Genomic DNA, 24,828 nt, shown 5'->3' on the forward strand with positions numbered 1-24,828 from the left:
ATAAATAACCCAGATCCACTGAGGTTATCAAAGGATACCCCCACAGACAAAGGGCAAAAAAACAAACAAGAGTAAAGATAGATAAAACAGAGAGTAATCTATAAACTAAAATTTGAGAAATTTACTTTGGTAAACAGCTGAATGTCCATGAAAATATAACACTTGCACATTGATGACAGTGGAGATCAATGGGAAGAGGTGCTCGCTGAGGTCACTTATATCCTGTACCAGGAACAATCAGTGGAACATAGGCTGCCAGATAGTATTTGTAAGGGTGAGTAGGAGTCAGCATCCTAATAGCCACCCTAGTAGGAGCAGCAAAATCAGCAATATGATGTTATTATTATATAATTTCAAATAATTTTTTTGGACAATAAAAGATTACCACTTTTTTGTCATTTCTTTGTTGTTTTATGTGAAAGTATTCAGATATTTAAGTTTAATCATCTAGATTCTAATAGGCCCATAAACACATGATGTATTGCCTTAGGCTTTTTATCTTCATCTACCAGGTATTTTTATGAGAATCTAAGTAGTCTTCTGAGTGAATAAATCTAACATATCAGACATGTGTATGTTGGAGGGCAGGGAGGGAAAGGGACATGAAAGCGATGGCAGTCATGCGTAACTCCAAAGTTGCTGGCAGAGCCAATTGAGTGGACGGATATGACATTTCCTGGAATTAGAATACTAGAGAGGACAAGAGAAATCATATTGGGAGAAGAAAGATTTGTCCAGAGTCCACTCAGACAATTTTAAGAATCTAATGAAATAGTTATGCAAGTGGGCCTAATAAATGGTAGTACACAACATGAATATTGATGGTGATATGATGATGGATTGATCACAGCCTTGCAGTCAGATTCCCACTGTACAAATATTTTGGAACCACTTCTACTATATTCAACTTCATATTAAACACTATCAAAATGTTTCTAGTTGTCTAGGCTGTTTTGGCCCTAAATATAAATGTTAATGTTAATTCTCTTATACTCCTTGGCATCTCAGTCTTCAGCTCTTTCTAATTTCACTGTGATAAACATAGCCGAGTATTTTCTTCCAAAATATATCTACAGTACATCCAAGGGTTTTCCTACAAACATATTCCCAGAACACTGAGCAAAAAACTAAAAGATGTAGTATAAACAAAAGCAACTCTATTTACAAAAATTCAACTTAAGGTTGAATAGAGGAAGAATGAGTCAACACCACTCACCATCAACAGATGTTAGAGGTCATTGTGGGTTTTTGTTTTTGCTTTAATTTCTGTCAGTTTTTGTTGCTTTTAACCTTAATATGTGTAAGATTTACCTGGTGGGCTTACTAAAATGAAGAGTCCTGGGACACAAAGAAAATCTGATTCAATAACTGAATAAGGAAATTGCATTGTTAACATAGTCATAAAATAATGATGAGATGGTGTTGCCCTTGGACCACAGTGAGAGAAACTAGAACATTTGGTCATTAGTATTTGGCATGCTTGCTGTCCCTCTGCTTACTTTTGAAGATTACAACTGTTGATAAGAGTAAGCATACCATTATGCCTAATGCCACAGCTGTGCAAAGGTGTTCCGCCTTCCTTGAATATCTGTAGATTTCAGACTCCTGATGTTATTGCTCCCACTGCATACTCTAGAGTTTCCTTGATGCTAGCACAGCTGCCTTACAGAGAAAATGAGAAATGTTTCTAATTAGACAAATCCAATGATCAGTTATTTTGAAAACATTTCAGAAGCTGTTTACCAAAAGACATGTACAGATTTAACTTTGACTTTATGATCTGTGTTCAGGGAGTGTATGTCAGAGCCAAGTATTACATAATTGCTTAAGATTTCTTGCTGTGTCATTCAGCTATGTCCTCTTTGTAGAAGGCTTTTCGGGGAAAAAGAAAATATTGTCATGACCTCAATTTCCCCTTGTCTTATGCCTTATTGGTGGAGAGATGTAAAGGTTATAGGTGTCAAAATTACAAAATTGGGATTGTGTGAGGAGGAACAAATTAGCTTTGGGAGATTGCAAGATTTAGATGTGTCCCAACAGAAGTGATGTGGGAACTCTCCAACCCAGCAGAAGTAAAAATTGATAAAAACTTTTGAAAAATGGAAAACACTTTAAAAAAACTATCAATTTATAGTCAAATGGACTTCACAAAGTGTTTCCTAGTTTAACCTGTTTTTTATCTAGTTTAAATGTTTCCTAAAAATTTGTGCTGCAGCTTCCTTGAAGGCATTGTACAAATCTAATTAGAGTTCCGAGAGGAAGTGTTCATGACTACGACCCTTAAAAACATGATATTCACCTTTTTGTTAGTGGAAAAGGTAGGAGGAATTCCTAGAACCATGAGGGAACATTCACAAATCATTTTAAGAACACTGGGAAAGTAGCTAGTAATTCTTACCACTTCTCTAGTTTTATTAAGGTGTAAGTGGCAAATGATACTGTAAGATATTTAAAGTGTATAATGTCTTCTTTATTCATTCATATGTCAACAGCCACACACACACACACACACACACACACACACACACACACTATACACACAGTATAGAATAGAATATCAGTCAGCCATGAAAAAGAATGAGATCTTGACATTTGTGACATGGATGGACCCAGAGGGTATTATGCTAAGTGAAATAAGTCAGACAGAGAAATACCATATGGTTTCACTTATATGTGGAATCTAAAAAACAAAGCAAATGAACAGACAAAAACAGAATCAGAAACATAAATGCAGACAAATACTAGAGGGGAGAGAGTTGGAAGGATAGGTAAAATAGATGAAGGAGATTAAAAGTTCCAGTTATAAAATAAAAAAGTCATAAAGATAAAAAGTACAGCATGGGAAATGCAGTAAATAGTGTTATAATAATGTTGTATAGTGGCAGATCATAACTATCAATAATTATCCTGGTGACCATAGCTTAGTGTATAAAATTGTGAAATCACTCTTTTGCACACCTGAAACTAATATAATATTGTTTGTAAACTGTACTTCAGTAAAATAAAAGGATAAATAATAAAAATTTAAAATAAATTATATAAAGTGATAACTTCAAATACATACATGTAGTGAACACATACATATACATTTCCCTTTTTTAAAAAGATTTTATTTATTGGGGCACCTGGGTGGCTCAGTGGGTTAAGCCACTGCCTTCAGCTCAGATCATGGTCTCAGGGTCCTGGGATTGAGCCCCACATCAGGCTCTTTGCTCAGCAGGGAGCTTGCTTCCCCCTCTCTCTCTGCCTGCTTCTCTGCTTACCTGTGATCTTTCTTTGTCAAATAAATAAATACAATCTTTTTTTAAAAAAAGATTGTATTTATTTATTTGACAGAGAGAGAGACTACAAGCAGTTTGAGCAGTGGAGAAAGAGAGAGAAGCAGGCTCTCTGCTCATCAGGGAGCCTGATGTGGGACTCAATCCTAGGACCCTGGGATCATGACCTAAGCTGAAGGCAGACTCTTAAGTGACTTATCCACCCACGCACCCTCATATATAGTTCTTTCTGAGAATGGTTTTTAAGTTTCAAGGGGCTGTCTTGTTTATTATTATTATTATTATTGTTACCATTATTATTATTAGTAGTAGTAGTAGTATTTTGTACCAAGGTAGGTGCATAGTTGATACTCAGTAATGAATGAAATAAATTTCCTAATGATTAGACTATTTTGATTGCCCTTATTTACTAAAGTATTTGTACATGTTCACTGTTCATCTTATATCTGAGAACTTCTACTATTATTCTAAATGCTAGTATATATCAATTTTTTTAAAAGCACAGAATCTAGTCCTCTTAGAGTTACCTCCCTAACCAGGAATAGAATAGGATTTAGATGGAGGGGAAGAAAAAAGAAGACGAACAGCAGTTTTCATGTTATATTAGAAGGTGGTCAATATTATAGATGAAGAAAAAGAAGAGAAGGAGATTAGTTAAGGGAAGTCTAAAGTACCAGGTTTAGGAAGCATGAGGAAGCAAACACCTGAAGGAGATGAAGAAATTAGGACTATGTCCGGAGAATGACATTCAAGGAAGAGACATTTGCTCTTGCAAAGACTCTAATGTGGAAGGGTGTGTGGGGTTTCAGGAATAGTCAGGAAACCAGGGTGGATGGGGAACAGGAGGACTCTCGGGGATGAGGGTTTTATTTAGGGGCTCATAGACTTTTTTTTTAAATCAAATCCTCCAGAACACCTCAATTTTAGCTATCACTCTGGTTGTTCTGCTGAGAATAGACTGTAAAAGTATAGTGGACCAATTGAGAGGCTATTCCAGGTGATATATATGAAGGGAATTCACATGCAATAGAACTGGCATGAAGTGGTCAGCATTTTTGCCTTTGGCTATGATGGTGTAGATTTTTATCAGACAAACCATCCTGGAACACTATAAAAAGCTGATAAAATTGAAATAGAAGCAACAATCTTCTGAAGGTTCTAGAGAACAGCCAAGGCACCTACAACTTGAGTGATGGAGAAGCTCAGAGCAGGGAAATGAAATAGAGGTAAGTCTAATGTGGCTTACCAATTTGCTCCTCTAGGGACCTGCCAATTTCTAAGGGTGTGAGATTAAGAGGATAAGATTAAAGCAGTGACAGAGAACTAAAGAAATTTCACAGGCATGGGGAAAAAATGTTGAAATCTAGAGGTAACAAGGCAGCCTGGATTTGAGAAGAGAAAAGCCAAGGATAAGGTAATCATGGAGAGCAAAGTGTATTATTTTTCAAGGAGGAATTTACTGATTCTTCAGCTGTGTGTGGGTTGGAGGAGATGGGGGGTCTAGAGGCCAAGAAGTCAAGCAGTATTATAGTGACAACTCCATGCAAGTCAAATCATGTAATGAAGCATTTGGCTGAGAATGCAAACACTGAAGTTCAGAACAAGACAAAGAGGAGGGATCATGCAACACTATGAGCTTTTGGATGAGATCCTTAAAAGACTATTTTCTAAGGTAAAGGGAAAATTAGAAATAGATTACCCATTACTAAGATAGAAACCCAGTTTGAAACATCCATCCTAGAATGGATCAAGTTAATCTGTCCCTATTCCAGCTATCTTTCAAATAAAATAACATAAACCCTAACATAAACCCTAAATGAAGGTAATATCTTTCATGTCTCTATATTTGCACACAACATTCTCCATTCAGTATTTTATTATCAACCTCTTAGGAGATAAAACTAGGTAATCAAAAAACATGAGAAAAAATAGAAACTAGCAGCAGCTCCACAGGTGATAAAGTTATTGGGTTAATTTGTTCAAGTAAATAAATGATAAGCTGGAATTTTTTTTGATCAGATAAAGGGTATCTATTAAACAAAATCAAATTGAAATTATAGAGCTATAAAATAAAAAATATGAAATCAACAAGTCAACAAACACTTTCAGCAGCAGATCAGACATGGAGGGTGAGTAAGCTGGCGGATAGGTCTGGAGAAAAGACAGAAAGAAGCTTTTTTATTTTTCCCCCAAGATTATATTTATTTATTTGAGAAAGAGAGAGAGAGAGAGAATGAGTTGGGGGGAGGGGCATAGTGAGAAGCAGACTTCCCACTGAGCAGGAAGCCCAATGCAGAGCTCAATCCCAGGACACTGAGATCATGACCTGAACTGAAGGCAGCCACTTAACTGACAGAGCTACCCAGATACCCCAGAAAGAAGCTTTAAAAATGAAAGAAAAACAGTATAGAAAATGCATAAAAGATATCATAAAGGATCTAAAATGTATATATTGGCCATTCCAGATGTGGAGAGGCTATGGAATAGAAGTAGTATCCAGGTACAAAAGAGCTGAGAATTTTCAAAACTGTTCAAAGATGCAAGTCAAAGATTAAAGAAAAACTATGGATCCCAAAACGTTAAATTGAAAGAAACAAAAAAGCACATATATCTGCATACTAACAGTACAGTAAATATGCTAAAAGACAAAGAGGAAAGTTTGCAAAGCAACCAAGGGAAAAATAGACACATTACCTTAAAAGAAGCAACTGAGAGCTGAATTCTCAACAGGAATTATCTAAGCATGAATAAAGTGAAATAACAATTTTAATATGCTGAAAGAAAATAATTATCAATACAGAATCTTTATTTATCAGAAACAATTATTTGAAAATGAAGTCCTTTTAGGTACACAGATTCTGGGAGGATTTATTTATTGGTAGCAAACCTACAATGAAAGACATAATTAGGGAGCTCTGCAAATAATTGGATGATAGTAGAAACACAGAAGCACAGAAAGAAATGAAGGACAATTTTAAAAAGTGAATATTTGGGTAAATCTAAATGGTGATTTTTCTCTATAAAAATAATAATAAGATATGCTTGAAAACATGTAAATTTAAAGTACATGACATTAGTAATGATAAAAGTAGAAAAGGGTTAATGAAATTCAACTTGTATTGATAAAGAAGTGATAAAAAATACTTATTATTTAGAGCAGCCTTATTCCATCTACGATTTATGTTGAAATCCATAAAGTATTAAACAGTCAGGAAATGACAGGTATTGGTGAGGATGTGGAGAAAGGAGCACCTTCTTACACTGTTGGTGGGAATGCAGCTGGTGCAACCACTCTGGAAAACAGTATGGAGGTTCCTCAAAAAGTTGAAAAGTTCAAAAAGTTGGAAAAGTTACCATCCAGCAATTGCACTACAGGGTATTTACCCTAAAGATACAAATGTAGTGATCCAAAGGGGCACGTGTACTCAAGTGTTTCTAGCAGCAATGTCCACAATAGCTAAAATATGGAAAGAGCCTAGATGTCCACTGACAGATGAATGGATAAAGAAGATGTGGTATATATACACAATGGAATACTATGCAGTCATCAAAAACCCTGAAATCTTGCCATTTGCAATGGCATGGATGGAACTAGAGGGTATTATGCTAAGTGAAATAAGTTAATCAGAGAAAGACAATTTTAATATGGTCTCACTGATATGAGGAATTTGAGAAACAAAACAGAAGATCATAGGGGAAGGGAGGGAAAAATGAAATAAATGAAACCAGGGAGGAAGACCAACTATAAGAGACTCAGGAAACAAACTGAGGGTTGCTGGAGGGGAGGGAGATGAGAGGTATGGAGTGGCTGGGTGATGGGCATTGGGGAGGGTATGTGCTATGGTGAGTGCTGTGAACTGTGTAAGACTGATGAATTGCAGACCTGTATCCTTGGGGAAAATATCACATTATATGTTAATTAAAAAAAAAGAAATCCATAGAGTAATACTAATAAGACTATAGAGAAGAAAGATGAAATAAAGAATAGAATAATAAATATTTGAATAAGTAAATCAATACAGTAATAAAATAGTAAATATTAAAGGATAAATAGTAAATAGTTCATGGATATAGTATCAAGTAAATGCTTCAATGAAAAGGCAAGGATTTAAAATTTTTTTAAATCTCAAATGTATGCTGTTTATAAGAGATATGCTTTAAATATAAGGACACAGAAAGGTTAAAAGTAAAAGGATGTAAATGTTATAATGTAAAGACTAACCAAAACAAGCTGTCATAGCTGTGCTAATAGCTGACAAAGCTGACTTTAAGGTGAGAAACAGTATCAGAGATATTTCAAAAGGAAAAAATGGTTGGTCTACTAAGTGGATATAATTTTGAATTTGTTTGAAACTAAGAAAATAATCATAAAATACATAAAATAAAAACTGAAAGTACTGAAAGTAAAAATGGACAAGTCCATAATTGTAGGAAGTCTTTGTTATCCTACTGTTATTAAGGAAACAGACCAAAAAAAAAAAAAAAAATCAAAGATAGAGTAGTTAAGAGCATGCCTAACAAAGTTGACCTAATTCACACATTTGGAACACTGCACTTAACTTTTCAAGTGCACTTGAGATATTTACTGAAATTGGCCATTTTCTGGGTCATAAGGCAAGTCTCACTAAATTTCAAACCATGGAAATCATGGAAAATTGCCTATGCTACAGTAGAATTAAGCTACATAGAAACAACACAAATTTCTAGAAAATTCTAAATAAACATAATCTAATGTTCTATAAGAATGATAGTAAATCATGGCAAGGTTGAACAATTTTAAGAAAGAAATAGGAAAAAAAATCTCAGAAGTGAAGACAGAACTGGAAGTAGCACAAAGAACAGTATCCGTATTGTGTGTGTGACCTTTCTCATTGTTCTCCTTGCCAAGTACTGTGCACACAGGACTGCATCTGCTGGGATGGAGCCCCATTTCCTAATTGGTACAAAGGCACTAAAGAGACGTCTCTGGAAAACCAAGGGGAAACAAAGTGACACAGGTTACTCTTAAAGTATTCTTAAAGCATAAAAGCAACAAGCAAACTAGGTTAACTACAAAAGAATTCAGATAATTGTGTTCCTATGAGCCCTTGTTAGTGAAACTGAGGATGAGTTCTCTGCAAATGCTAGACATTTCAGGAAAATTAGAAAATAATTAGGGAAAATGCCCTGCAACCACAGGACTGAAAATGAGCAAAAATTTTATGTATCTATAGAGCCAACAGAAATATGGTAGTTAAGGAAAATAATGTAAATGTTATATTGAGAATGCAGAAAATGTACAACAAACAAAAATTAGGAGGGGAAAATATCCTAAGAGGTAAAATGTGCTGATTGCTTCATTTCTAACAGTTGAGAGACAAAGATCATAGATCATATAATACTCAAAATTCACATAAGTTAAATAAAGCATGGATACTAAGAGAAATGATATTGTCTCAAATTGGGTGATACAACAAAAAAAGAGAGAAATAAGAAATGAGATGATTTAACAATTGATTATTAGAGTTCAGAGAAAATAAAAGAAATTAAGGCATGAACTAAGTATATTATTCTAATATATGATTCTAATAATAATGGTTACTTCCAGAACAAAAATAAAGTCTTTCTTAATTATCAGGACTTTCATAAAGAAAAACAAACAGAGAAAGGTGATCACATAGTATATAAAAGTTATAAATATAAGTCTGAAACCAAAACGCATCACTCATGGCATTAATATAAATGGGCTAAATGAGCAGCAATCACGTTAAAGGAACATAAAATTTTTGATTAGAATATTTCATTCTCACCCAAGAAGCACACCTAAATCGATGTGACAGAATGATTGCCAGTAAAAGTATAGGCAGAGGTGCACTACATAAATGCCAGTAAAAAGAAAATAGAGGCTTCCAGTTTTTGGTCTAACATGTAAGAAGCTTAGATGTTGTCACTTATCCCATGTAAAAAGCTGAAGGAAGTAAAACATCGATAACTCTTCTAAGATTTGTCAGAGAAGTGAGATCACAGCACAAATGCCTGGCCCCCAAATAGGAGAGAAAGAAAGACAGATGCAGAGAACTGAAACTTGGAATAGAAAGGTTTCTAGGAATAGAAACCTCAAAGGGATCCAGGGTGGGAGTAGGAACCCCTGAGCTGTAAATGATGAATACTGGAAACCGAATGTGGACAAATCTGAGGTAAAATTCTGGGGGCAGCTAGCATTAGGGGCAGTCTCACACTTTTGTGGATTTTAACTCCAGGTTTTTATAGTAAATATCCAAGAAAAATCCCCTCATGCTTCTGCCAAAGGAAGGGGAAAGAAAACATTTTGAAATAAGCCAGAGCCCTTATTTTTCATATCAAGGTCTGCTCTCAGGAATAACTAGTTAGCCAGAGCCTAATCTCCTGAGATTTTATCAGAAGCTAAGTGAGCTGGGGAAGGGAAATTGCCAACTCCAGCTCCTTGTGGATTTCCATATGGGAGAAAGAAATACCCAACTCCAGGTCCCTCTAACCGTCCTTTCCACATGAGGTGGAGGGAGCTGAGGAGCAATGGTGAGGTTCACATTGTAGGGGCACAGGTTCACCAAAGATTGAGACCTGGTTGCAAGGCTAGAGAATGCTCCTCTTTCCTGCACACCTTACCTCTACATTACTAAAGACCAATTTACTCAGTTTCTTTTATCTAGTACCTCATGTCCAACTTTTAGCAAAAATTCAAAAGCATTCTAAAACTAAAAAATACAATTTGAAGGGCTGAACAAGCATCAAAATCAGAGTCCTATGTGGTAGACATTTTTAAAATTGTTTTTAAAATATGCTAAGGGTTTTGGTGGAAAAAGTATACAGCATACAAAAACAGATAAATAATAAAAACCAAGGATGAAAATTCTCAGAAAAATTAAAAAAACAAATAGTAGAAGTCAAAAACACTAACAGAAATGAAGAATGCTTTGGATAAGCTCAAGTAGACCAGACAAAGCTGAAAAGCTGGAAAAAAGAATCTCTGAGTTTGAGTATATGATAGTAGAAATTTCCAAAACTGAAAATCAAGGAGAAAACTTTTTCTGAAGAAAAAAAACCCAGAATATCTAACAGCAGGATATCTATAAAAGGTACAACATATGTTTAATGGGAGTGCCAGAAGAAGAGAGAACAAATCAGAAGAAATACTTGAAGGAACAATGACTGAGAATTACTTCAATTAATATCAGACAACAAAATACAAATCTGGGAAGCTCAGAGAACATGAAACAGAATAAATTCTAAAAATTCTATATAAATATTCAAACTTCAGAAAACCAAAAGTAGGAAAAAAAATTTTGAAAGTAATCAGAGAAAAATACATCTTAAATTGGAGGAGCAAGAAGAAAAATCACATCTGGCTTCTTAGAAACATTGCAAGGTAGAAAAAATTAGAGTGAAGTATTTTGACTTTTGAAAACAAAACAAAACAAAACAAACAAAGAAACAAAAAAAACAACTGCTAACCTAGAATTCTATAAAATTATCCTTCGAAAAATGAAACAAGCACTTTCTCAGACAAATCAACAATGAAAGAACATGTTACCAGTATATTTGACTTGTAAGAAATGTTAGAATTTTTTGTTTAAGGATTTTATTCATTGGGGCACCTGGCTGGCTCAGATGGTTAAGTGTCTGCTTTTGGCTCAGAATGTGACCCTAGAGTCCTGGGACTGAGCCCTGCATTGGGCGCAGGGAATCTGCTCTTCCCTCTCCTTATACTGCTCCCCCTGCTTGTGTGCTCTCTCACTCTCTCTGTCAAATAAATAAATAAAATATTTAAAAAATATTTTTATTTATTATGAGAGAGAGAGAGAGAATGAGCATGGGGGGAGGGTCAGAGGGAGAAAGAGAATCCCAGGCTGGCTCCACATTCAATGAGGAGCCTGACACTGGGCTTGATCCAAAGATCCTGAGCTCAGTGCCTCATCCAAAACCAATATTCAGACATTTTAACCAACTGCATCACTCAGGCACCCCAAGAATTTCTCTAGAGAGAAGGAAAATTATAGAGGTCAGAAACTTGGATTTACACAGAGAAAGGAAGGTATTGAAAAATGAAGAAGTGAAAATAAAATAAAAACTTTTATTTTTCTTATTCTAAATCTAACAGATAACAATTTGCTGAAAATAATAACAGCAAAATGTATATAATTATGTGGCTTATGTATGTATACACTCTTGGGTATGCTGATGGATAAGTGAAATGGCAGTGATGGTACAAAGAATGAGAAACAAAAATGAGGCATACTCTGCTATTCTAAGATACTTGCACTATTCACAAAGTGGTATAGTGTTATTTGAAAGTGGATGTGAATTAGTTGTAAATATATTTTGCTAACTCTAGAGCAACCACTAAAAAAGGTAAAAAGAGAACTAAAATTGATATGCTAAAGAAGGAGAGAAGATAAACATATAATAAAGTCCTTAATTAAAGCCACAAATGTCAGAAAAAGAAAGACAAAAATAAGAATAAATAACAAGAGTGGTGAATAGAAAGCAGTAACAAATATGGTTGATACTGATCTAACTATGTCAGTAGTCAGTTTAGATATCATTGGTCTAAATATACCAATTTACCAGTCATTTTCAGTCTGACTTATTTCACTTAGCATGTACCTTCTAGATCCATTCATGTTGGTATAAGTGGCATAACCTCACTTTTTTAATGACTGCATAATAGGTAAATAGTAGTGGAATCATTGGATCATATGGTGTTTCTATTTTTAATTTTTTGAGGAAACTCCAAATTGTTTCCATGGTAGCTATACGAATTTATATTGCCACCAACAGTGTCTGAAGGTTCCTTTTTCTCCACATTCTCACCAACACTTGTTGTTTCTTGTCTTTTTGATTTTAGCCATTCTGACAGGTGTAAGATGATATCTCATTGTGGTTTTGATTTGCATTTCCCTGATGATTAGTGATGTTGAACATCTTTTCATGAGTCTGTTGGCCATCTGTAGGTCTTCTTTGGAAAAGTGTCAACTATCCAAATTTTAAAAAAAAAAAAAAGACAGATTTCCAGAGTGAACCAAAAAACAAGACCTAATTATGTTGTCTATAAGAAACACACTTTAAATATAAAGACACGTGTAGATTAAAGTAAACAGATGGAGAAAGATAAACCATACTTTCACTTACCTAAAGAAAGCTGGCATAGTTATATTAATTTCAGAAGGAGCAGACTTCAGAGCAAGAAAAATTGTAAGGGATAAAGAAAGACACTACATAATGACAAAATAGTCAATTCTGTAAGAAGACATAGCAATCCTCAGTGGATACACTTAACTTACAAAAAAGCATCAACATATAAGAGGCAAAAATTTATAGCACAGCAAGGAGAAATAGATTAGTCCATAGTTAGAGCTGGGGACTTCAAGACCTATCCTCAGGAATGGACAGATACAGCAGGCAAAGAAATAGTAAGAATATAGTTGAACTCAACAGCACCATCAATCAACTGGGTTTACTGACATCTGTGGACTACTTCATCCAGCAAGAGAGAATACTCATTCTTCTCAAACTTACATAGCAGACAAGCCAAGATAAATCACATTCTGGACCATAAAAGATATCTTAACCAATTTAGAAGATCAGAAATCGTGCAATGTCTGTTCTCAGAATACTATGGAATTCAATTAGAAATCATTTACAGGTAGATAGCCAGAAAATCCCCCAAATATTTGGACACTAAGCCACATACTTCTAAATGGGTCAGAGAAGAAATCTCAAGACAAATTTTAAAATGTTAAAATTAAAGAAATCTCGAGGATAATTAAATTTTTAGTTCAAAACATTTGAACAGAATGAAATGAAAGCACAACTTAACAAAACTAGTGAATGTAGTGAAAACATTGCTCGGAAGTAAACTGATAGCATTGAACACAGATACTATTAAAAAAAAAAAAAAGAATTGTTAGAGTATCCACAACTTTCATTACTGAGAATCTCATCGTGGACTCCATTGGATGATTCAGTTGAGGGCTCCAACAGGTTTCACCATTGAGAAAACCAATAACCAGAGCAACAGTTATAGACCTGCTTTGGTATAGTACTGAGGGCCTCACAGGTTTTTGTGCTAATGGGTTCTAGGTCTCTGAGTTTCTTCTCACCTTATCATAGAAGCCTCAGGCCCAAATAACATGTTTATTAAAAAAAAAAAAAAAAAGCCTCAGTCCCCAGGATCCAGTATAGTCACCACACCCACAGGCTGCCAGATCAGGGATGCAGCTGTTTGAGTGCAATGCAGATAACCCCATCACTGTGTCCATGTCCAACCCTTGAAGTACAGGCTATGGCCCCAGCAGCTATATGTCTGCCAACAGTTGGCCCTGCGCCCAGCATCCTGTCCTGGCACTTACCACTGCCTGGGTGCCTGTAACCAGTCTCTACCACCACACAAGTATTTACAGTTGACCTCCACATTAAAGTGGATATACAATACTGGCTTTAGCCACCACTGTCACCTGACCTAGTTCTTCACCACTGCACTTGGAGACATTGCTTCAGCCTCAACAATCTTGTAACCATTGAGAATCCTCCCCAGCTCTTAGTACTAAGAACCTTGCAATAGTTAAAGTCACAGACCCCAGATTCCTGAGCCAGAGACACCAAGACGCCTGGCCCTATAGGTACCACATGTCCCGAACCTTGATGCTCCACACCACCAGTCTCAATGTGCTCACCTATATGTGAAGGTATTTCCTTACTGAAGTCTTTCCTGAAAGTCTGGAAGAGTCACTCTTCTTCAACTGCACAGACACCTGTGTAAGGCTACAGGGATCATGAAAAATGAGAGAGATATGACTTGACCAAAGGAATACAATAAACTTCCAGTAACTGACCACAAAAAAGGGAGATACAAGAACTGTGTAACAAAGAACTAAAAATAATTGTTCTACAGAAGCTCAGCAGGCTATGAGAGAACACAATTTAATAAAATCAAGAAAAATACAAGAACAAACTGAGAAGTTTAAAGAAGTGAGGACAAAGAACTATACAGAAATTTTGGAGCTGAAGAATACAAGGAGTAAACTAAAAAACAATTTAGAAAGCTACAATAGCAGATTCAATCAAGCAGAAGACAACCAGCATCCTCAAAGAAGCCATCTAAAAGGTATTTAGTTAGAGAAGGAAAAAGTAAAGGGGGAAAATAAAAAAGTGAAGAAAGCCTATGGGACTCAATGGAAACCATGAAAAGAAAAATATTCAAGTTATGGGAGTGCCAGAAGAAAAAGAGAGATAGAATGGGACAGAAAGCTTATTTAAATTGAAAAATTACAAATTTAGAAAAAGATATGAACACCAATGGTCATGAAGCTTAAGGATGCCCAGTCAGTTTGAATTCAAGGAAGACTTAACCTAGACACATTATAATAAAACTGTCAAAAATCAAAGTCAAAGAGAAAATCTTGAAGTACCAAGAGAAAAGAAACTCATTGCATATGAAGGAACACACATAAGGCTACAAGCAGACTTCTCAGCCGAAGCCTTGCAGGTCCAGAAGGAGTGGGATAATATATTCAAAGCTCTGAAGGAAAAAAAGCTGATAATCAAGAATATTTTACCCTGAAGCTATCCTTCAGAACTCAAGAACACATAGACATTCCCATACAAACAAAAGCTGGAGTCTGTTACTACTATACTTGCCTTACAAGAAATGCTAAAGGGTGTTCTTCAAGCTGAAAAGGAAGGATGCCAACTAGTAAAATAAAATCATGTGAAAGTATAAAACTACTAAAAGAAAATATATAGTCAAATTCAGAACACTCTAATATTGCTATGGCAATGTATAAATCACAAGTAATTCTAGTATAAAAGTTAAAAGACAAAAAATTAAAAGTAATCATAGCTATAATAATTTGTTAGTGGATACACAATATAAAAAAATATAAATTGTGACATCAAAAACATAAAATGGGAGGGATAAAAACATTAAATTTACTTTTTTAAAGATATTATTTATTTATTTTACAGACAGAGATCATAAGTAGGCAGAGAGGCAGGCAGAGAGAGGTGGAAACAGGCTCCCCGCCCAGCAGAGAGCCTGATGCAGGGCTCGATCCCAGGACCGTGGGATCATGACCCGAGCTGAAGGCAGAGGCTTTAACTCACTGAGCCACCCAGGCACCTCAAAAGCATTAAATTTTTATATTCAAACTTATGCTCTTCTCACCTTAAACTAGACTGTTAGAAGATGAAGTTTTATGTAAACCTTGTGGTGTCATACACTGAAGACTAAAGGAATTAATAATGTTAATGTCCACAGTACCCTAATGTCATAGTGTTTCAAAGAAATCTCTATCAAAATTCCAATGGTATATTTACAAAAATAGAGAAAACAACTGTAAAATTTGTTTGGAAACTCCAAATAGCTAAAGTGACTACTTAAAGAAATCTTTATCAAGGAGAATAAAATTAGAGGCATCACACTTCCTAATTTTAAACTATATTTAAAGATATAGTAATCAAAACAGGATAAGTCTGGCATAAAACAGGACTCTTAGGCCAAGGGAACAGAAAAAATAGCCCAGACATGAACTAATGAAAGCACAGTTAACTGATTTTTTAAAACAGTGCCAAGAATATACAATGAGGAAAGAATAGTCTCCTCAGTAAGTGGTACTCAGGAAACTGACTATCTGCATGTAAAATAGGAAATTGAACTCTTGCACTATCTAAAAAAATAATCTAAAAATGGATTAATTAAGACCTGAAGCCATATAACTTTTAGAAGAACGCATAGGGAGAAACGCTTCTTGGACATCAGTCTTGACAATGTTTTTTGGGGGCTTTGTCACCAAAAACATACGTAGTAAAAGCAAAAACAAGAGTCAGACTACATGAAACAAACAAAAATATATGCAGCAAAAGAAACAGTCAACATAATAGAAAAGACGCCTACAGAATGGGAGAAAATATTTGCAACGCACGTATCTGATAAGGGGTTAATATCCAAAATACATAAAAAAATCATAGAACTCAATAGCAAAAATCCCCAAAAACCTGATTAAAAATGGGCAAAAGACCTGACTAGTCATTTTTTTGGTGTATTTTTTCCTTCAGTCACTTATCATCAAGGAAATACAAATCAAAACTATGATCAGATATCACCTTATACCTGTTAAAGATAGCTATTATCAAAAAGTCCAGTGATGGAGTACCTGGGTGGTTCAGTTGTTAAGAGTCTGCCTTCAGCTCAGGTCATGATCCCAGAGTCCTGTGATCGACCCCCACATCAGTCTCCCTGCTCAGCGGGAAGTCTGCTTCTCCTTCTCCCACTCCCCTGCTTGTGTTACCTCTCTTGCTGTCTCTCTCTCTGTCAAATAAATAAATAAAATCTTAAGAAAAAAATGTATTGATAAAGGAGTTGAGAAAAGGGAACACTTGTGCACATTAAATGGAGATAATGGATAAAGAAAATATGATATATATATATGAATATAATAAAATATATTATATATTACATATTATATATGTATAACATGTTATAATAATATAGAATTCTGTTATATTGACATACATGTTACATTATTAAATAATATGTAATATATAATATATAACATATATGTAATGAAATATTATTCAGCTAGGAGAAAAGGAAATCCTACCATTGGTGACAACATGGAGAGAACTTGAGGGCATTATGCTAAGTGAAATAAGTCGGTCAGAGAAAAACAAATACTGTATGATCTCAATTGTATGTGGAATCTTTCCTTTTTAAGATTTTATTTATTTATTTGAGAGATAGTGAAAGCAAGAGAAATCACAGAAGGAGAGGGAGAAGAAGACTCACCTCATAAGTGGAAAGTCTAATGCAGGGATCAATCCCAGGACCCTGAAATTATGACCTGAGCCAAAGGCAGACACTTAACTGAGTTCCACTTGTATATGGAATCTTAAAAAACACCAAACTCCTACAAAAGAGGAACTGATTAGTGGTGGCCAGAGGCTAGGGATAAAGGGTAGAGGAAGTGGGACAAGGTAGTTAAAAGGAAGAAATTTCAAGTTATAAAATAAATAAATCTTGGTTATGAAATATACAGCATGGTGACTATAGTTATTGCACACTTGAAAGTTGCTAATAGAGTAAATCTTAAAACTCTTCAGCACAAGAATAAAATTTGTCACTATGTAAATGACAGATGTTAACTAACTTACTGTGGTAGTCTTTTTGAGATATATATAGGCATATAGATATAGATATCTCTACATAAGTATATATATATAATCATTATGTTGCTAATACAATGTTATATATCAATTATATATCAATAAAACTGGAGAAATGTTGAAGAAAAAATTTTAAAGAAATGATTATTCATTGTAAAATTGTTTAAAAGAGAAAAGTATGGAAACTCACTGCAAGGAGTTTGGTTAAATAAATTATAGTAAACAAAAGAAATCTCTTTTTATTGAATCATAGAGACATATGACAAGAAGTATTTTCTGATAATTGTGTAGAATAATCTTCAAAGATATTATTGGGTTAAAAAAATCAGGTGCAGAACAGTACATAAGGTATGCTACCATTTATGTGAAAGAAGAGGAACAGAGGACAATGACAGAGATGCAACCATATTCTTTCCATTTGTATAAAAATTTCAGGAAGGATCATAGTCGCCAGATAAAATATCAACCACTCGGTTAAATTTTAATGTGAGATAAATAATGATTTTACTTTAGTATATGTATATCCTGTACAATAATTAGGACATGCTGATACTAAAAAAGTGTTCATTGTTTATCTGAAATTTAAACTAAATCAGGAACCCTCTGTTTTTTCCACTGAATCTGACAATGCTAACAAGGACGCACAAGTAATTTACAACAATGTTTGGGTATGGATGTAGAAAGGCTGGGGTACTCATGGACAAACATGAAAAGGAGGACTTGATTTTTAAGCCATGTAACTGTGTTACCTCTTGAAATAACATAAGGAAATAAAACAAATATAATTAAAGCTAAATATTCATATAAGTGAACTATTACAAACCATGTGTCATTAGATGATAGTTCTTTTATATTCTATTTAAAGAATGACCTGTTTAAAGGATTATCATACATCCATACCTTATACTTTGAAAATATAAATATCCACATTTGGTTGAAAGTTGAAACATTCTGTGATTTTTACAAGTATCCTAACTCCCCCTAGGCTTCTTATTGTCCCCATTTCAGCAGTGGAAAGGAAAAAAAAAAAAAAATCAAGCATCTGAGGTTTGGGATGGAGGATAAAAGTGTCATGAAGTATTATTCTTGAGAAGGCATGCTCAGCCAGGTTTTTGAAATCTTCCCAAATCTTCCCAGCCTTTTGACAGCTTCTCAGATAACTCAAATGGCCAGTCAGACATATTGTTGTAGCAAGCACCAGGTGTGAAAAAAAAATCAAAGGAAGTGTATGACACAGACTTGTTAGTGTAGCAGGCTGCACATCGACACCTGGTGGACTCATATACATGTGCATACACAAAAATGCATGTGCACGGGAACCAATCTGTAAAAGTAACGCAAGATTCTCTTGATCATTAGAGACTTGTGGTCTTATCCTAATACAGTAAATGTCAAACTTAATTGGTGGGGAAAGTGAAAAACATTAACAATTCTTATTAGTTTTAGTCTCTCTTCTTAAAAGTAATGTTATAAAGTTAACACAATGAATTAACTTTTTGACATGAATATCTTTAAATTTAATTTTTCTTTTTTTCTTAGATAGGATGTGTGACAAAATTACAATCAGAGGCTTCTTACAACTGATAAAAATATAACTTTAATATCTATTTTTTCTCTTAAGCAGGATTTAAAAAATATTTATAAGTAAACGACTTGTTCTAGGGCTGCAGATAATATGAGTTAGAAGAGATATTTTGAGCTGAAAATTTCTGAAGCTATCATTGTGTGGCAAAATTGCATGGCAGCCAAGGTTGGTTTTTTCATCATTTGGCATTTTGAAAGTAGAGTTTATGAAAATGTCATAGCCATAGTCCTAATCAGCTGAGATTCCCACCCTCTAACCTTGTGCCAGCTGGCTCATGCAGCCTCAGACTTTTTTGGCAAATGGTCAAATACAACACATATTTTAAGCAGCTGGATTAATCAGAGATAGAAATCTGTTATTGCTAATTGGAAAACACACACGCTTTTATTCCTAATCCGTAGAATTACTTCTGGAAGAAAAGTGTAACTTTGAAATTTTAATTCGAAGATGTTATTAAAAGTAAAAGCTCATAAATTTACAATTGCTTTCTATATATATATATTTTTTCTTTTTCATTTTTAGTTATAATTTAATTTCAAAAGCAGGAAAAAAAGTGGCAACAGTACTTTCTGTATTAATTGTTTGTTCTTTAAAATAAAAATCAAAAGAACAACACAATACAGAATACAAAATAGAAATTTCTGATAAATAAGATACTAGAATAATTTATTAGATATTAGAAATATTTATTTCTGATAAATAAGATACTAGAATTCTTAGTTGAGCATTCAGGGTTGTTGTTTTGGTTTTTTTGTTGTTGTTGTTGTTTTGGTTTTTTGTTTTTTTGTTTTTTTCCTTTCTGTCTGAGATTATAATCAAAACAGTATTGGTCTTTCTTAAAACTTCACAGTCTCCATCATGATGATGTTTGCAATGTTTTAAATGAGAACCATATGTTCTTCCCTAACCTATTTAACAGTGGTAGCCAGATGTTTGAACAAATTATGAAGGACAGCTCTACTAGCTTATCCTAACAGTTAAGCATAATGCTGACCACTTACCAGTTCTCACGATCTGTCCTCGCCTCAGCTAGCAGAAAGAAAGTATGCCTTTAGTAGCATACATGACTGGGACTTATTATTTTGATCAATGAGAAGTAAACAAAAATACCTTTTAAAAATATAGATTAAATGGAATATGAAAACTAGTATCTTGGTTGGAAAAATGCTGAAGTCAGTGAAATTCACAATAGTTTTGTTATCAAATACAACTGTAATTTCTCAGTAGAAATTCTTTAGATTCTACAAGTTCAATAATAGATTCCTTAATGTTAAAGGCTTTTGCTGCTGAAGCCATGCAAAGCAGGTAAAACAGATTAGACATTGTCTTTTGAAGAAAATGTCTAAGGTAACCAACTCAGCATGTAATGCATCACTACAATTTCTTTCTATATATTAAGGTGGAGTTTACTTGCAATTGTAACTAATTATAATAATTTACTTAAACTATTACTGCTTGGGAAAAATGCACATATTTAAGGTATATATATATATTTTTTTAAGCCTTTAACTTTTTATTTTTTATAAACATATATTTTTATCCCCAGGGGTACAGGTCTGTGAATCACCAGGTTTACACACTTCACAGCACTCACCAAAGCACATACCCTCCCCAATGTCCATAATCCCACCCCCTTCTCCCAAACCCCCTCCCCCCAGCAACCCTCAGTTTGTTTTGTGAGATTAAGAGTCACTTATGGTTTGTCTCCCTCCCAATCCCATCTTGTTTCATTTATTCTTCTCCTACCCACTTAAGCCTCCATGTTGCATCACCACTTCCTCATATCAGGGAGATCATATGATAGTTGTCTTTCTCTGCTTGACTTATTTCGTTATACATGTGCTTAGAAAACTAAATCTCTGGCTATTATTAAAAAGGATGATACATCACTACAATGCTGGTTATATGTTGAGGGCGGATGCTCCAGGGGCCCGGAGATCCGTCAACCGCAGAGCTTTGCAAAATGGCGCCTGGCGATTTGCCAGAAGGTGTGTCTAGAGTGACTAATCGTAAACAGGAAGTACTACCTATTGGCTGTTGAACTATTGCTATGCTGTGGGTACTTGGTAACAAGCTTAAGATTGGTGGATGCATATCGCTGTCTATGCTGATTGGCTTAGCTCCCCTATATAAGTAATGGCCATATGAAATAAAGGGCTTTTTTTGAAACCCAGCCAGATAGAGGGTCGTTATTATCACTGCTGGACGGCGATAAATGGTGGCCCGTACGGGGAGCCCCCTTTCTCCATTTCTAACAGTGCACTGAGGTAAGTGACGAATTTATTTAGAAGAAAATTCTGGCCAGAGAAGTTTTAGGAAAGTTCACTGATTATAGTGACGATTGCAACGTAAGCTTACTGGTGTTAGTGACGATCTTGAGAAAGCTCACTGTTTTAGTGACGATAGCAGACTAGTCTTTTCTTTGCTTCTTGACTATTTATTTACAGCCAAGGAGATTAATCAACTGTCTACGAATACCGCAGAAGTTCTACAAACCCAGAGTGAAATTAATGATTATCTCGCTGCGGGTATTCTTTTTGCTAATCAGCGGATTGACTTGCTACAAGAACAAATGGACATTGTACTACAACTACTGACTGTAGGATGCCTTCGCTCAGATACTGGACTCTGCATTACTCCAGTTGCATATGATAACTTCACTCGAGCAGCTAATTATTCCAGGGAACTATCCAAGATGCTTACAGGCAACTGGAGTGCCAGATTCGAGAATCTGACAATACAGCTTCATGCTAATATTGTTAACATTAATGCCAGTAAGGTAGAAGTAGCTTCCGTATCTCAATTTGTTGCGTTTATGAAAAATGTTGTAGGATGGGGGAAGCAATGGTTTGGGTTCATATCTATAGGTGGATTGCTGATATTCACTGTGGTGTGTTGCTTATGGTGCATTTGCCCCTTGATGAGTATTCGTAAAAGAGACACCATTGTCATCAAACAAGCTCTGTTATCCATCGAGTCCGGACAGTCGCCCCAGGTATGTATGGCTCAGTATGCTGAATCGGTAGACAAAGACGGGTAAGATCGTAGGCGGAATATACCAACCTAAGACAGGACATGATCCTATAAGCATCATGATCCAATGATGGGTAAGGATATTCTTGGCCTTACAACAACCTAAGACAGGCACGACCCCTGCTGAGTCTTTCCTCTACCATAAAACAAAAAGGGGGAACTGTCGAGGGCGGATGCTCCAGGGGCCCAGAGATCCGTCAACCGCAGAGCTTTGCAAAATGGCGCCTGGCAATTTGCCAGAAGGTGGGTCTAAAGTGACTGATCATAAACAGGAAGTACTACCTATTGGCTGTTGAACTATTGCTATGCTGTGGGTACTTGGTAACAAGCTTAAGATTGGTGGATGCATATCACTGTCTATGCTGATTGGCTTAGCTCCCCTATAAAATATGAAATAAAAGGCTTTTTTTGAAACCCAACCAGACGGAGGGTCGTTATTATCCCTGCTGGACTGCGATAGTTTTATATATATATATATATATATATATATATATTTGTATTTTTTTATCGTTTCATAGTCAATTCTCATAATTACATTAGTAGTTGATTATAAAAAGTCTCACTAATTTAAGAATAAGAGATCTATCTCAGCTTGAAAAAGGCCACTTACAAAAAAGCTAGAGCTAAATTATATTTAATGGTCACACATTGAGCACTCTCTTTTTTAGTATTTGGAATGATTCAAGGGTGTCCTCCTCTTTTATCTCTTCTACTAACATTTCATTAGAGGTCATCTTCAGTGTAATGAGGAAAGAAAGAGGATCAAAAAAACACAGATGGAAAGGGATGAAGTAAGACTCTCTTCATAGTTAGAAACTATGATGGCTTAAACAGAATATCCTTAGAAATTTACAAAGAAATTACTCGAATTAAATAAGTGGATTTAGAAAGGAGAAGGGAGGCAGATGAGGCAGATACAAGGTACATCTCTAAAAACAACTGTATGTCAACATACCACCAGCACAAAAAGTTAAATGGTAATATAATTACCATTAAAATAACAATAAAATCATGAAGTATTTAAGGATAAATTTAACAAAATATATGAACCCTGACACTGAAAACACAAAATGTTTCAGAGAAAATGAAGGAACTAATGATATACAACCTAACATTAATAAATATTAAAAACATTATGCCAAATGCCTGAAACATTGCATGTAAATTTTACTTCAATTAAAAAAATTATGCTAGGTGAAAGAAAACAGAAAAAAATGACTACATGCTATGTGAACTCATTTATGGGGACTTCCTGCAGAAATTCTCCATATTGACATAGAGCATTTTATTTTCCAACATTTCACATGATAGACACTACCAAAATGGCCCCCAAGATTCCTCCCCAACCCTGGTCTACATGCATTGTATAATCTCCTCCTTGAGTGTGGGGCTTTTGAATATATAATGAGTTATCACATGCTCATGAAAAAAACACAATCACTAGAGTGTTTTGAAAATCTCCATCCTTTCTACTATTGACATCACTTCTCAGTTTATAAACAAAACATAAATCACTTATTTCCATTATGCCAACTTATATTACTTGGAATTATGGTCTGCAAATGGATACAGAAAATAAAGATAATAATAGATGGAAATGTCAGTAGAGCGGAGAGGGGAGAAAGGAGTGAAAAAAATCTTGATTGTTCAAGAAGGAAGTTCTATGTTGACTGTCAGGAAAAAGGGCCTGCAGGAGTATAGGAATTAGGTGAAGAGAGGAGCAATTTATTGAACAAAGACCCATATCTCTGAAGTAAGTCTATGTAGTGGAAGATAGGAATTACCCAGCACATGCCTGCTTACTTCAGCAGTTATACTTCGATAACTTATGATTACCTTAGCTGGGGATAATTTTACCTTGTTCTGATAAATTCCTGATAACTCTACTTGTGTCCATTGTTTTAATAAGTCCCTCTTACCTCACCCCTTGATAACCCATGGATTTTTAATAAGATCACAGACTATGACAAAATAGAATAGTTAAAAAAGCTATATATCCTCACTTGATAGTTTCCTTTCTTTGTCATTTCTGGGCATATTTCTAATGACTAAGTTTTCTCCTCATTATCAGTCACTTTTTTTGCATGCTTGGTAGTTTTTGATTGGATGGCAGATACTGTGAATATTATTGTCCACTGGAGTTTGTTGTATTCCTATAAATAGTGTTATTTCTTTTTCCTGGCTTGTAATGAAATTACTTGAAATCAGATTGTTTTCAGACTTAACTTTTAAGCTTTGGTCGTCAGGACTAGAGAAGCCTTTAATGTACAACTAATGTAACAACACTGCTAAAGCAAGTCTAGTCATATTAGCCTTAGTACTCAGGTGGAAACACAAACAATTCTCGGTTTTGTGTGAATCCTGGCAGTTTTTCTATCTTCTCTTTTCTAGTTGCTTTTTTTTTCCCCCTAGCCTTGGGTCATTTTGACCCATGCATACACAGATTGGTACTCACCATAACCTCCAAGGCTACCCCTCTATAGCTCTCTCTGTGCAGCTTCCTCCGTTATGTGTCTTGCCCTATAAATTTTATGTGGCTTAGTCTCCCTGAATTTCCATTTCAGTTTCCTCAATTCACAGAGAATGGCAGGCTCTATTTGGGTTCTTCTTGAAACTACTTCTAGGCATTTAACTAATACAACCATAGGTTTTCTTTGTTTTCCTTTTACCCACATTTATATTTGTTTAAGTTTGAGTATTTGTGTGGGGAGCAAGGGGAGTAGGGTTCTTAAATCCAACTCTCTTACTTCATCT

General features: G+C 35.0%; 1 long non-coding RNA gene across 6 annotated transcripts in view; it reads right to left on the reverse strand.

Annotated features, from left to right (window-relative positions):
- The window catches only part of LOC309848876, a 53,998-nt gene extending 32,634 nt beyond the window's left edge, over positions 1-21,364 (reverse strand). The window contains exons 1-4 of one of the 6 annotated variants that reach the window (XR_014303354.1): positions 20,932-21,364; positions 20,043-20,070; positions 1,545-1,658; positions 167-252 (exon numbers count right to left, since the gene is read on the reverse strand). This is a non-coding gene — a long non-coding RNA (uncharacterized lncRNA). Of the gene's footprint in view, positions 1-166; positions 253-1,536; positions 1,663-20,042; positions 20,071-20,151; positions 20,526-20,926 lie in introns of those variants that run through there. The other 5 variants (XR_014303355.1, XR_014303356.1, XR_014303357.1 and 2 more) reach the window with 5 other exon arrangements.
- Between the last annotated feature and the right edge of the window lie 3,464 nt (positions 21,365-24,828).

Source organism: Mustela nivalis (genome assembly GCF_964662115.1).
Source record: "Mustela nivalis genome assembly, chromosome: 15".
NCBI lineage: Eukaryota > Metazoa > Chordata > Mammalia > Carnivora > Mustelidae > Mustela > Mustela nivalis.